The 13,581-nt window shown below is 36.2% G+C and overlaps 1 protein-coding gene across 1 annotated transcript in view; it reads left to right on the forward strand.

The window, feature by feature from the left end:
• ZBTB20 (zinc finger and BTB domain containing 20) overlaps positions 1-13,581 on the forward strand; it is an 811,826-nt gene that overhangs the window by 570,237 nt on the left and 228,008 nt on the right. The window contains exon 7 of the mRNA XM_036243711.1: positions 3,975-4,074. The gene's annotated coding sequence lies outside the window, so the exon portion shown is untranslated. The remainder of the gene's footprint in view (positions 1-3,974; positions 4,075-13,581) is intronic.

Consider the following 13,581-nt stretch of genomic DNA (forward strand, 5'->3'; position numbering starts at 1 on the left):
AAAGTCGGTACCAACAATAGACAGAATATTTGAATCACAGATAGGACACATACATGACTTTTGGGAAATACTAGTCTTGTTCTTGAGTTCTGAAAGCATTCTTCTTTTACAACATTGACCCTGAGACCATTCACATTAGGTGAACCAGGAATAGGAATTACTGATTTGTACTTTCCCTTCCAAGGGGTAAAAATGAATCACCAAAAGTCACTCAGTCATCTTGGAGGAAGAATCCAGTGTGGCAATCTTGAATTCTTAATTCAAAACCTGCCAGACTCTCCATTTACTATGAAAAAGTCAGCCTAGGCAGGGTGATCCCAAGTGTTAATTTTATATTATGACATTACTTTTTATACTTGCAGTGTTTTCAGAATTTGGATTGGCCCTCCAGTTACCCCACAGAATATGGAGAGAAGGTTGTGTGAATTCCCTTCTTAACAGTTAACGGAGTCCTTTTCACTGAAACTCTCATATGTGAGATCACATGTCAGTGTCTGTGGCATAGTCAGGCCTTGGCTTCTCAGGATCTACTCATTGTGAGTGAGTTTATGTGCCTTGAAGCATATGGCCTTGATATGTAATCCTGGAGCAAAGGAACAAGGTATTTTAAGCTGGCCACAATTTTATTGACTCTCACAGGCTTGCTTTGTAGTCATTCCAATAAACTAGATGAGAAATTTCTGATGCCCCAAGCTATCCAGCCCCCAGGACTCCATTTCATGATTCAGAGTCCAATGAAACAACTCCAGAGCGTGCTTTTGTGTGACACTGTGACCACAGGGATAAATAATTGCTTAGTAATTCTCTTTGAGGCAGAAAATTCTAAACATGGAGGAACCATTTCCCCTTAATGGGAGCCAGAAATCCTGTAAGTGCTTGAAATGGCATTCACAAGTCTGAATGGTAAACAGATAAAAACAGGAGCGCACCAGTTGCACAAATGACTTGCTTGTCACAAACTTGTCATTGCAGTGATCTAACATTTCTTTCACAGAGCCCGATGGAAAGTATGGAACAAACAGACCCTGCTGACGTTTTGGCTCTGCTAAGCCTTTCCTCTGAGCTAAAGCATCTGCAGCATCTTCCTGTTCTAGACCCTTTATCTGCTGAAGTTAGCTGATACTGTACATGTCAAAGAAATGCTTGACTGTTGCATTAACAAGTTGATGACAAGCAAGTTATTCCTGCCACTGAAATACTGCTGCTTTTTGCAGGCTGCCATTTTGACCTTCATCTTGTTATACAGAAGGACCCTGACAGAACAGAGTACAAGGGAGATACTGGTATTATTGGCCCAGGCTGACAGACAAACAAAGACCACCTGTCTAGGGCTCAGGTGCAGTGGTGTAGTGGACACAGGCAATTGCATTAGGGTTATGGATGGGATTTTCTAGTAGAACCATAAATGTTGCAAACCACTGGACCATCTCAAGGACTCCTGAGATGAAGGGAACTGGACAGAAATTCATTTCCTCCCACGCCCCCTCTACCCCCCTCACATGCCCACACGTAGGCCTGTATATAGTTTATAGAAAGTTAATAGCTGGAAACATTAATGAAAATCATATAACAACTTCACATATAATTTTTGCCAGTTCTGGGAGTTTCTCCTATCAGTAGCCTCTCCTCAACTCCTCCTCATTCAGCATAACATCTGGAATTACCTAAACCTAACCAGAACGATGCTCTTAACTCCGGCCAAGCCAGGATGTCCATTCGCCTCCTCACAGAAATCTTCGAGAGCCCTAGGACACCACCGGTGCATCTCTAGCCTCGGCTGCCAGCAGAGAGTGCTCATACACTGTGCAACTTCTGACTCTTGTCTTTCTGTTTGAGGAGCCCTGCTCCCCTGGGGGACCTGCCCTTGGTGTCCCCAGAGTGTGCAGACCGGTGGGTCTCAGGCTTATTGGTGTCCAGACTGAGCCAGAGCCTGTAACAGGAGCCTTGCCTGTTGCTTGGGCATATAGGCGTATCAGACCTTGGAACAGTGCAGCCGTTGCCCTAAGACTTCGGCCTTTTCATAAAGCTGAGCTTCTCTTATTCACCAAGGTGTCAGGTGCCCTGTTTCCTTTTTAGACCCTTCCTTACGGGTGAGCTGATAGTGTCTTATCTGGGGTAAATATTGACGGGAAACACATTCTCAGACATTTTCTGGCTGGTGCCCTAGGTGCTTTCATTTTTTAAAGTCTTGTGTAAAATGATTATCACTGTTTAGCCATGAGAACCCAAATTTCTTGCCAAAGTAGTGATGGGGCTTAACTTTCTTTTATATTTGGCAACCTGACCATAGTACTCTCTCCCAGATGAAACGTGTTACTCCCATCCCAAATATCTCCCGCTGTAATCTACACCTCAGCTTTGTTCCCTCAGGACAGGTGGGAAGGGTGTGAGAAGAGAGTCCTATGTGTTAACACAGTTGAGTGTATTGTCCCTACAAAAGGAAATGAAAGTATTTGAGGCTGGCACTTATATTTCTCTGTAAGAGAAAACATAGAAACAAATTATTTGAATTTTAAATGGAGTTTTAGTGACTTTTTCTTCCTTTTGAAAGTTCCTAATAGGATTTCTGTAATGATTTTGTGTGTTCTTTTTTAATAGAACTCAAATGGCAAAGAAATGATATGCTATTTTTGATTTAGGGAAAAAATAAAAATCTTTTTTTATGGGAACTCTCTTTTTAAATACACATTAGGGAATAGATAATGGCAACAACAAAGAAGTTCTCTCTTCCTTTTTAGAGGGATAGTTGGTTAGTGTATGTGTATGTGTTTTTAATATATATTTACTTACTTGAGTGTTTGTCTGTTTATTTTAAGAAAGCAAGAAAGGAAGGAAGAAAAGAAAATGTCTTGTGCTGGAACAATGTCATTAGAATCATAGAATGTTAGGACAGGAAAGGAGCTTGGTGGTAGGGCCGTGACTGTGTATTAAGTCCCACTTTAGCAGGTGGATACTGAGACCCGAAGGTGTTTAATAACATAAGCAGAGACACACAACAGGAGTATGGCAGAGCTGGACCTAAATCAATACCCAACTTTCAATTCAGGCAATGCACTCTCAGAAATCACATTCACATTTTTAAAATTTTCTTTTTTAAATTTATTTTTAAACATTTTTTTTTCTTTATTGATTTTAGAGAGAAAGAAAGGGAGAGGGAGAGAGAGATAGAAACATTGATGAGAGAGAACATCGATCTGCCACTTCCTGCCTCCCACTGGGAATCGGGCCCACAACCTGGGCATGTGCCCTGACCAGGAATCAAACTGGCGACCTCTTGGTGCATGGGTCGATGCTCAACCACTGAGCCACATCGGCCGGGCTTTAAAACTTTCTTTTAAACAAGACAGTCTTATTTGAATAATGTACATCGGTGTGCTTAAATCTAATAAGATATTTGCTTCTGGAATACTGACTGAACTACCTAAGCCAACTTAGGAATATATGCTTGCAGTTTGGAGTTCAGAGATATTGCTTCTTAAGCTGTATTTTAGCTGAGTTATGTAAGGAACTGTTATAATTTCAATAAAATTTTATCTCTTACAAGATTTCAAAGAAATGTTCCATTCCCGTTTAAGCAACTAAAAACATATATTTTTCAATGGGTCTGTTCCTTTAGTAAGTATTTATTTAAACAGGTCATATTCCAAAATTCTTGAAGGTAAAAGAGCTTTTATTAGAGTAAAAGAAATCTGTTCTTTATTCCCACTTTTAGCCATGTTTTGGTTGGTTCTCATAATTGTCAGTTTCAACACAACACTGTTTAAGTCAAAACATCAATGGTTTTGTTTGTTTTGGTTCTTTTAGTTTTAACACAGGGGGATAAATAAAAAATAAATTTACCTTTTTGTAGGTATAATAACTATATGCCCTTTTTTTTCATTTATGCAAAACTTATTTTGAGGGTTTTCTCTTTGTTTCATTTCTCCATTTTTGCATTTTCCAAACATCTGTACCGTGGCTGGTGGTGAGAGTAGCAGTGACTGGCGCTTTTCCTCCACGTTTTGAGAGAAAGAGAATTGGCTGGAATAAAACCTTGCTTTCCATATGGTCGACTTGAAATACTACATTGAAAAGGTATCGTCTCTTTTTCTTTTCTGAAACCAGAGTTGTAACCCATGAACGAATAGCCACATCGATGCCAAACCACCTGTTGATTCGCATCAGAACAGTCCTTGGCAGCGTGGTCCCCACTTCCATCAGTCAAAATATCTAAGTGGATGGATGTTCTTTGTGCATTGGTAGCATTGTATCAATATACACTGCTGGCCACTCACTTAAGAAAGCCTAGATTCTACAGGTAGTCAAGAAATGAATTGAGTTTTGCCTTTGATTCAACAAATGATCGCTTTGTAATATGTTTCACTATGCAGAGCCCATTGATTCCTGGAGTACTGGGATTTGTTGTCAGGGGCGGTGAAGAGAAGATGACACTAGTGCTTTCTGTCACCTTGATTAGTTCTAGTTAGAAAAGGCAGTACCGCCCTGGCCGGTTTGGCTCAGCGGTTAGAGCATCCACCTGCGGTCCAGAGAGGCCCGGGTTCGGTTTCCGCTAAGGGCATGTACCTCGGTTGCAGTTTTTCCCTGGCCCTGGTTGGTCGTGCGGGTGGCAGCCACTCGATGTGTCCCTTTCGTATCGATGTTTCTCTCTCTCTCTCTTCCTCTCTCTCCCTCCCACTCTATCTGTGCAGAAAGTGGAAAAATGTCCTCGGGTGAGGATAAAAAAAAACAAAAACAAAAGAAAAGGCAGTACCCTTTGTCTTGTCAGTTCTTTTAATGTAAAATATTTCAAACACAGAAAAGAACAAAGAATAATGTGAACATGCATGAATTCAGCACCTGGGTTAAACAAATCTTAATTAATTTGGAACATTTATTTCTGAACCTGTTTTGTTTTTATTTATTTTTTTGTTATAAATCACATACAGTGAAGTGCACAAATTAAGTGTATAGCTTGATGAGCTTTTATGTAAATATACATCCATGTGACAGCATCTAATCGAAGATATAAAACATGCATCATACCTAGGAAGGGTCCCTCATGTCCCCTTGCAGGTGATATTCTCCAAAGCTTTAACAAAAGTTTGAAAACAAGCAAAACTGTTTTGGCCTTTATCATCAAAAATAATGTTACATAAGCCATATGTTACAACTTATATAACATGCATCCTGCTGTATGCAAAACTAAAATTTATTTATTCAGTCTCTCATTGTTAGTTAGAAATTATTTCCAGTGTTTCCCAATCATAACCAATACTGCAGTTAACATTTTTATACATGTTTAAACACAGAGAGGAATTACTAACCTATAAGAAATACTGCATTTTCAACTTTACTAGGGATTGTAAAATTTCTCTCTAAAGTGGTAGTACTAATTCATATCGTCATGAGCAATCTATGAGAGCTTCTCCATATGTTTCACCACATTTGGAATGAGCAGACTTAAAATTTCTGTCAGTCAGATGGGTATTAAATAATATCTTATTTAAAAGTTTTTTCACCCTGGCTGGTTTGGCTCAGCGGTTAGAGTGTCAGCCTGTGGACCAATGAGTTGCAGGTTCAATTCTGGTCAAGGGCACATACCTCAGTTGTAGTTCATCCCCAGCCTGGTCGGGGTCATGCGGGAGGCAACCAGTTGATGTATCTCTCTCACATTAATGTTTCTCTCTCTCTCTCCCTCTCCCTCCCTCTCACTCTATCTGAAGAAAAATGGAAAAATATCCTCAGATGAGGATTAAAAAAAAAAAAGAAAAGTTTTTTCACTTATATTCATTGGGATTTGCTCATGTATATTGCCTATTTGTATCTTTGCCCATCATTCTGTTGGTTTAGTTCTTTTGCTATTGTTGTTTGTTTGGATGGCATTTGGTTTTGGTTTTGGTTTTTTTTGTTGTACTATTCTGGATTTCCATCCTTTGGGCAATACACAATACAAATATCTCTTCCTAATTTGTAGTTTCTCTTTTAACTCTTCTATACTAGCATATATTTTTGGGCTTCTAATTTTAATGCAGTTAAGTTTATTGGTATTTTCCTTTATGATGTATGCTTTTATGTCATTTAAGAAATCCTTCCATGTGGCAAGGTCATTATAAACCTTCCTATATTTTGTTTTAACAGTTTTAAAGTTTTGTCTTTCTAGACTGCTAATCTTCTTGGCATTTGTTTGGTATATGGTGTCTTACATGCACCCTACTTTAATTCTTTTCCATGTGGAGAACATTATTATTCCAGCACTGTTTATCAAATTAGTCATCCTTACCACTAATTTGTAATGCCCTCTTTCCCGTGTATCACATCTATTTTTAGGAGCTTTATTTCATCCAGTGAACTGTTTCTCTGTTCTTGTGCTAACGCCATAGTGCCTTAATTACCATAGTTTTATAATATTGTTCTTTAGTGAGGTAAATCTCTCTACTGCATTGTTTTCTTTAAGGTTCTTTTGGCTCCTCTTGGCCTTTTGCTATTCAATATGAATTTGGGGGTTAGTCAAGTCTGACAAAAGCCCTGCTGAATTTTATTTGTAATTACGTAACTATAGAGAATAATCTGGGGGAGAATAGACAGTTTTTATAACAGTGTGTCCTTCTGCCCATTAAACACTATATTCCTCTACTTAATTAGCTCTTCCTTCATGTTCCTTAATGTTGTTTTATAGTTTTTACCCTACAGGTCTTGCTTGAACCTATTTTTCTAGATGTCTTCTCATATAACTTAGATTTTATTGCTATTATATATAGAATCTGTTTTTATTTTATTGTTTATTGGTTATTATTGGTGAATATATAGCTACTTTGCTGAACTCTCATATTAATTCAAAAGACTAAACTGGAAATTCTCTTAGGTTTTCTACATAGACGCATACACAATCAGTAAATAATAACAGCTTTTTTTCTTAAATTTCAATTCTTAAATGCTCAATTTCTTTTTCTTGTCATATTGCATTACTGAGGCCTCTGTACGATGTTGACTAGAAACTGATATTAGGAATATCTATTCTGTTTCTTACTGTAATAAAAATGTTTTAGAAATGTTATATTTGCTTCAGGATTTTTATAAATCAAAATTATTGTATTAAGGAAATTTTTACCATCTGTTTATAATTGGCTAGCATTTTTAGTCATAAAAATATCTAATGCATTTTCTGCATCAGTAATATAATAAAATTTCCTATTAATGTATTGATATTTTATATGACATTAATTAATGTATGTCCTGATATTTAACATTTCTTACATTCCTGGAGAAAAATTTACTTGGTCTTGGTGTGTTTTTTAACCCACTGTTGAGTTTAGTGGTGATATTTTATGTAGTATGTTTGCATGGGGAGATTAGTTTTTAATTTTCTTTTTTAAACTGTTATTGTAGAGTTTTGGTGTCATGGCAATACCAACCTCATAAAATAAGTTGAGCAGCAATTGCTTTATCTTTTTTCTATTTCTGAAACTGTTTTTATATTACAAGGGTTATCTATTCTAAAGATTTGGTTAAACTTGCCTCTGACCCTGTCACTCCTAATATTATTCATCTGAGCCTTTTCTCTTTCTTTGCTAGTTGTTAGATATTCTGTTTTATTTGCTTTTCTCAAAATCTGGCTTTTGATTTTGTTTATCTACTTTATTGTGGTTTTTTTGTGTTCTATGTCATTACTTTCTGCTTTTATCAACATTGTTTTCTTCATTCTATTTCCTTATAGTTTAGACAATTTTTCTTTTTCTAGGTTCCTCATTTAAATTCAGCACTTTTTATTATTTTTAAAAATGAATTTTAGTCTCCAAGTTCTTCAAGTTTCTATTAGAGGCATAACATGTTTTGATATGTAGTTTGGTTCAGTTTTAAATATTTTATGTCTGTTTTGATTCATTTTTACCCCTTGAGTTATTTAGAAGTGTGTGTTTCACTTTCTAAACACATATTTGCTCTATTTCTATAGAGAATCTGAATTTAATTGCATTATTATTATAGGATTTGTTTTATATAGTGTTAAATGAAAAAAATTTTTTGAAATATTTTTTGTGACCTGGTACATGGATTTTACTGCTGGATTTGAAATCTGTAGGTGATTTATCTGTTTCTTTAGTGATCACACTAACATTTTTATATGTATACCTAACTATGTGTTTTTCTAATAAAAATTAAAATCCACTTTGTAGTATTTCCAGCTTTCTCTTTAATGTAAAATAAAGTTGCTTAACATGTTTTGCCTGCTTACTAAGTATCAATCTTGTTTATAACTTGAATGAAGGCTTAGTTTTACCTATTTGTTTTAAACATATACAAAAGTGTTTATCACTAATTTTTGTATTCAATATTTAATTATATTTACTCATATATTTTATTTAACACTGTGACCAGCATTATTCTTGGATTCTATGGCTTCATTTCTTCTTGTGGAATCATACTTTTTTAGTAATTCTCTAGAAAGGTGACTGGCTAGTATACTCTTTCTATATATGTGGAAATATCTATATTTTATCTTTAATATTGAATAACAGTTTATCTGGGTATATTTGCTCAGCATTTGAAGATATTACTCAATTATATCTTAGACTACTGTTCTGTCAGTTATCATTAGTTAAGAGAAATCTGCTATCAGTCTATTTTCCATCTCTGTAGATAGTCTGCCTTTTTTATCTAGTAACTTTTAAGAGTTTTTCTGTATCTTTGATATCTTATAGTTATTCTGAAATGTGTCTAGGTGTGGAATTATTTTGAATTATTAGTCATGAATTCAGGATATACTTTCTAATCTACAGACTCTAATTCTGGAAAATTCTCAGTTCTTTATTGTTTCTTGGCCATTGCCGTCATTTTCTTTTGGGATTATATAAGATATATATTTGTGTTTGCTAGTGAATTTACCCTATCTCAACTGCTCTTTTATTTTCTAAAGATATAGTTTACTTTCTGTGATTTTTATTCTGAGTGAATTCCTTAATATTATTTTCTAACTCACTTAATCCTCTCCTTGAAATTGCCCAATCTTAAATTATCCTATCTATTGCATTTTTATGTCAATAAATATATTTTTCATTTTTTAGATTTCTGTTTGGTTCTCTGTTCACTTACTCTTACCTTATGGCTCTGTGTTTTTACTTAATAATTTCTTATTCCTTTATAGTATGATTATTTTATTTATCCGTGAGCAATATAAACATACTTGTGTTGAAGCCATTGTCAGGAAATTCTATAAAATCAAATTCATCAGGAGTGAATGTTGCAATGATTAATTTTGTTTATTGTTGTTTTATCCTTACTAGTCTTTTTTATTGAATTTATTGGGGTTACATTGATCAATGCAATTACATAGGTTTCAAGTGTATAGGTCTACAACAGATATCTGCACATTGCATTGTGCTCTCACTATCCAAAGTTGTCTCCTTCTGTTACCATTTATCCCTTGTTTACTCTCTTCCACCTGCTCCCACCACCCCCACCTCCCTTCCCTCTGGTAATCACCATACTGTTGTTTGTGTCCATGAGGTATTTTTGTGTTTTTTTATTTTTTACTTAATCATTTCACCTATTTCACAAAACCCCCAGCCCCCCCGCCCCTGACAACTACTTTGTGTATCTATGAGTCTGTTTCTATTTTGTTTCTCTTATTTTGTTTATTATATTCCACATGTAAGTGGAATCACAAAGTATTTGTCTTTCTCTGACTGGCTTATTTCACTCAGCAGAATGCTCTCCAGGTTCACCATGCTGTCACAAAAGGTACGATTTTCTTTTTTGTGGCTGAGTTGTATTCCATTCTGTAAATATGCCACAGCTTTTTTATCGACTCATCTACTGATGGGCACTTGGGCTGCTTCCAAATCTTGGCTATTGTAAATAGCACTGCAATGAGCATAGGGGTACATATATTCTTTCAAATTGGTGTTTTGAGTTTTTTTGGATATATTCCTAGAAGTGAAATCACTAGGTCATAAGGCAGTTCCATTTTTAATTTTGGGGGGGAAACTTCATACTGCTTTCCACAGTTACGGCACCACCCCACATTCCCACTAACAGTGCAGGAGGGTTCCCTTTGCTCCACATCCTCACTACACCTGTTTGTTGATTTATTAATGATAGCCATTCTGACAGGTATGAGGTGATATCTTGTTGTGGTTTTAATTTACATTTCTCTGACAATTAGTGATGTTGAGCATCTTTTCATATGTCTGTTGGTCATCTGTATGTCCTCTTTGGGCCTTACTGTTCTTATCCTTTAAGCAACATTTGACACTTTGGAACTCTCCATTCTTGGCACCCCTGATACTAGACCATCCAGCTCCTCTGCCTAAATTGGGGACCCCTTTAATGGACATTCATAGGGTCTTTTTTGATGATCGGCACACATGTCTCCTTGCTAATAGCTTCTCATTTACCTTTTGTACAGTTCTCCACACTATGCAGTCTTAGTGGGACTGTACATTTTGGTGCCTTGTCCTCTGTTAGTGAGGGGTAGGTGAGTGACTCAAGCCAAAGCTATTGAAGTCCTATTCCTGGACCTTGAAATTTGAATGGAAGACCCAGGGTTGGGGAAAAGTGGTTGAAATGCATTTTTTCTAGCACTAGTGACTGGATAAGATAGTTGGGTAGTTTTTACTTAACTAGACAGCTAAAGTGACCCTATTTCTACTAATGAATTACTTCATTAGCCCTCCCATAAACTGTTTTTTTTGTTGTTGTTGTTTAAATCAGCAAGAACTGGCTTCTGTTTATAATGAAAGAATCAATTTAATGTTCACTTTTCTCTTCAGCCTTGGAAGAATTATCCTGGTTCTTTATTTTAGTTGCCATGTTTAGCTTTTTTTGTGTCCCAAATCAACATATTATACTCTATCACCCATGCTCCAACCTACTGCAGCCCATTTTTAATGAACAGTGTTATAGCTCTGTCAAATATTTGATATATATTTAAAAACCAACCCCATTTTCCCCCAAACTGGTTTTCTTTTTCTACTTCAGTTCTCTTAACGTCAGAACTTTTCTCAAAGACTTACTCTTATGATGACTACGCATCTAATCAGTTGCCAAATTATTAATTCTATAAGAGGTACACTCAAGTGCCAACAAGTTGTACTCTTAAGAACTTGGAAATTAGAGACATAAGTTGCCTCTCAGAATTAAACCAAGAAATCTTTAAGACCCTTGTTAATAGTAGCTATAACATTTATTGCATGATTACTACATTCCAGGGATGATGCTAAGTGCTTTTTACGTGTATTATCATAAGTAGCCCATTCATTAATTTTTTTGGGGGGTAGGTATTTTTATTCTCAGAGAAGTTATATCTATTAAGATCCTTAGTTGTAAATGATGGACACTTACTGGCAATTTATACCAAAAAGAATATATAGCAAAAATATCAAAAACTTACAGAAACGGTAGGAAAGTGTAAGAAGCCAGTTTGGAAATGCATTTTTTTTTTTTTTTTTTTTTTGCTGTGTTTTAGAATGGTTTTTTGTTTGTTTGCAGGTAAATGTTGATCATGGGCTTTTTCTGTCTTGTCTCTTGGTTCTCTCCCTCTCTCTTTCTTTCTCACTCTTTCTCTCTGTTCATTTCTAATGGTTTTGCAATTGCCTCTGTATGTATTCTTGGGTACATAGTCCCAATTCAGACCTTAGAATGGTAGTTTTCAGCTTCTTCCCTTTAAAAGGATCCAAGAAGCTGTGTTTTTATCCTGCCACCTCTCAGTACCTGCAGCTCTATGTAAGCTATTGCCCCAGGCAGAGTTGGACACTTTTTTTACAGCCTCTTGCTGACGTAGTGAGCCAGGTTCATGTCCACTATTTCACAGAGAGCCTGTTCGGCTGCATTGCTTACTCCAAGGAGCTAAACTCTCAGCCACCTTTGTGTGCTTTTGGGTCCAGATTGCAGCAGGTTTATGGCTTCAGCTCCCTTTGCTGCTTTTAGTTATTTTGCAGAAATGATCCCTTCTTTTTATTTATTTATTTTTTTTTTATTTTTTTTTTTAATCCTCACCCGAGGACATTTTTCCATTTTTTGTTCAGGTAGAGTGGGAGGGAGAGAGAGGAACACAGAGAGAGAGAGAAACATCGATGTGAAAGGGACACATCGAGTGGCTGCCACCTGCACGACCCAACCAGGGCCGGGGACAAACTGCAACCGAGGTACGTGCCCTTAGCGGGAACCGAACCCGGGTCTCTCAGGACCGCAGGCCGACGCTCTAACCGCTGAGCCAAACCGGCCAGGGCTGATCCCTTCTTTTTAAGTCTCAGTCTGCCTCTTTGGTTTTCTTATTTTGTATTGTATTAGTTTTGTCAGTTAACAAGATATCTTGAACAATACTTTGTTTGTTTTTATATCTGAGGTATTTATATACATCATTTTAAAACAAATATTATAAGTAATAGTTATTATTATTGAATGTTTAACTGAGTGACACACTGAACTTTATACACATTATTTTATTCACTCCTCTCTCTAATCAGTAACTTTTATTTCCATTTTATAAACTGAGAAATTGAGGCAAATAGGCTAAATAATTCCTCCTTAGGAAAGAGGTTATAACTAGTAAATGGCAGAAGTAAAATTTGAACTCAGTTTCCTCCACTTTGCCCTGGCCGGTTTGGCTCAGTGGTTGGAGCGTCGGCCTGTGGTACAGAGAGACCCGGGTTCGGTTCCTGCTAAGGGCACATACCTCGGTTGCAGTTTGTCCCCGGCCCTGGTTGGTCGTGCGGGTGGCAGACACTCAATGTGTCCCTTCACGTCGATGTTTCTCTCTCTCTCTCTTCCTCTCTCTCCCTCCTGCTCTGTCTGAACAAAAAATGAAAAAATGTCCTCGGGTGAGGATAAAAAAAACAACAACAACAAAACCAGTGCTTTTTAAAGTACTATCCTATGTTTAGATTTTATGGAGCTTTTTTAAACCTATGTTATAGTGTTTATTTTTAATACATTAATTACATTAAGTAATATCTTTTGTAAAAATATATCTGGTTCTATCTCAGAAATTTTATTTCATATCTTCTGTGTTTTTATGCATCACTGATTCTCTCTCTCAATATATGACTCTTTTATTTATTATCAGTCTAAATTTGGAAGTTTTAAAGCATAATTTTTCTTCTAGTAATGATTGCTTTTATTTAAAAAAAACATTTAGTCTTATTTCCTCTAATTATCATTGTTATTGAAATTGTATGCTATATGAAATGAGAAATTTAGGATGCTTCTTCATTCCTTTCCTTCTACCCAATTTCTCATATTTTGTTATAATATATTCTCATGTACAGATTATTATTCATTTTTAGATACAACTGTGGAGAGGATAATCACAAAGAGCTGGATCATGTATTTGAGTAGTAGAGAGCTTCCAGCACAAAGTAGGTGCTCAGTAAATATTTGTTATGTGTGAAGTGAATGGCCTGTTTTGCGTGCACACATGTACACAGAGGAAGAAAGCATAGCTGAGATCTCTTTAGAGTCTCCCACTACTGCTAGATATCCCACCTATTCATTTAAACCATAGATTTTGTAAATGGTTGAATAGACATATGATTTAATAAATACTCTTGCTGTCAATACTTTTGTTAGGCAAACACATGCTTTGTGAACCAACCCTTTACAATCAAT

The sequence above is a fragment of the Molossus molossus genome, unplaced genomic scaffold (assembly GCF_014108415.1).
Source record: "Molossus molossus isolate mMolMol1 unplaced genomic scaffold, mMolMol1.p scaffold_m16_p_5, whole genome shotgun sequence".
NCBI lineage: Eukaryota > Metazoa > Chordata > Mammalia > Chiroptera > Molossidae > Molossus > Molossus molossus.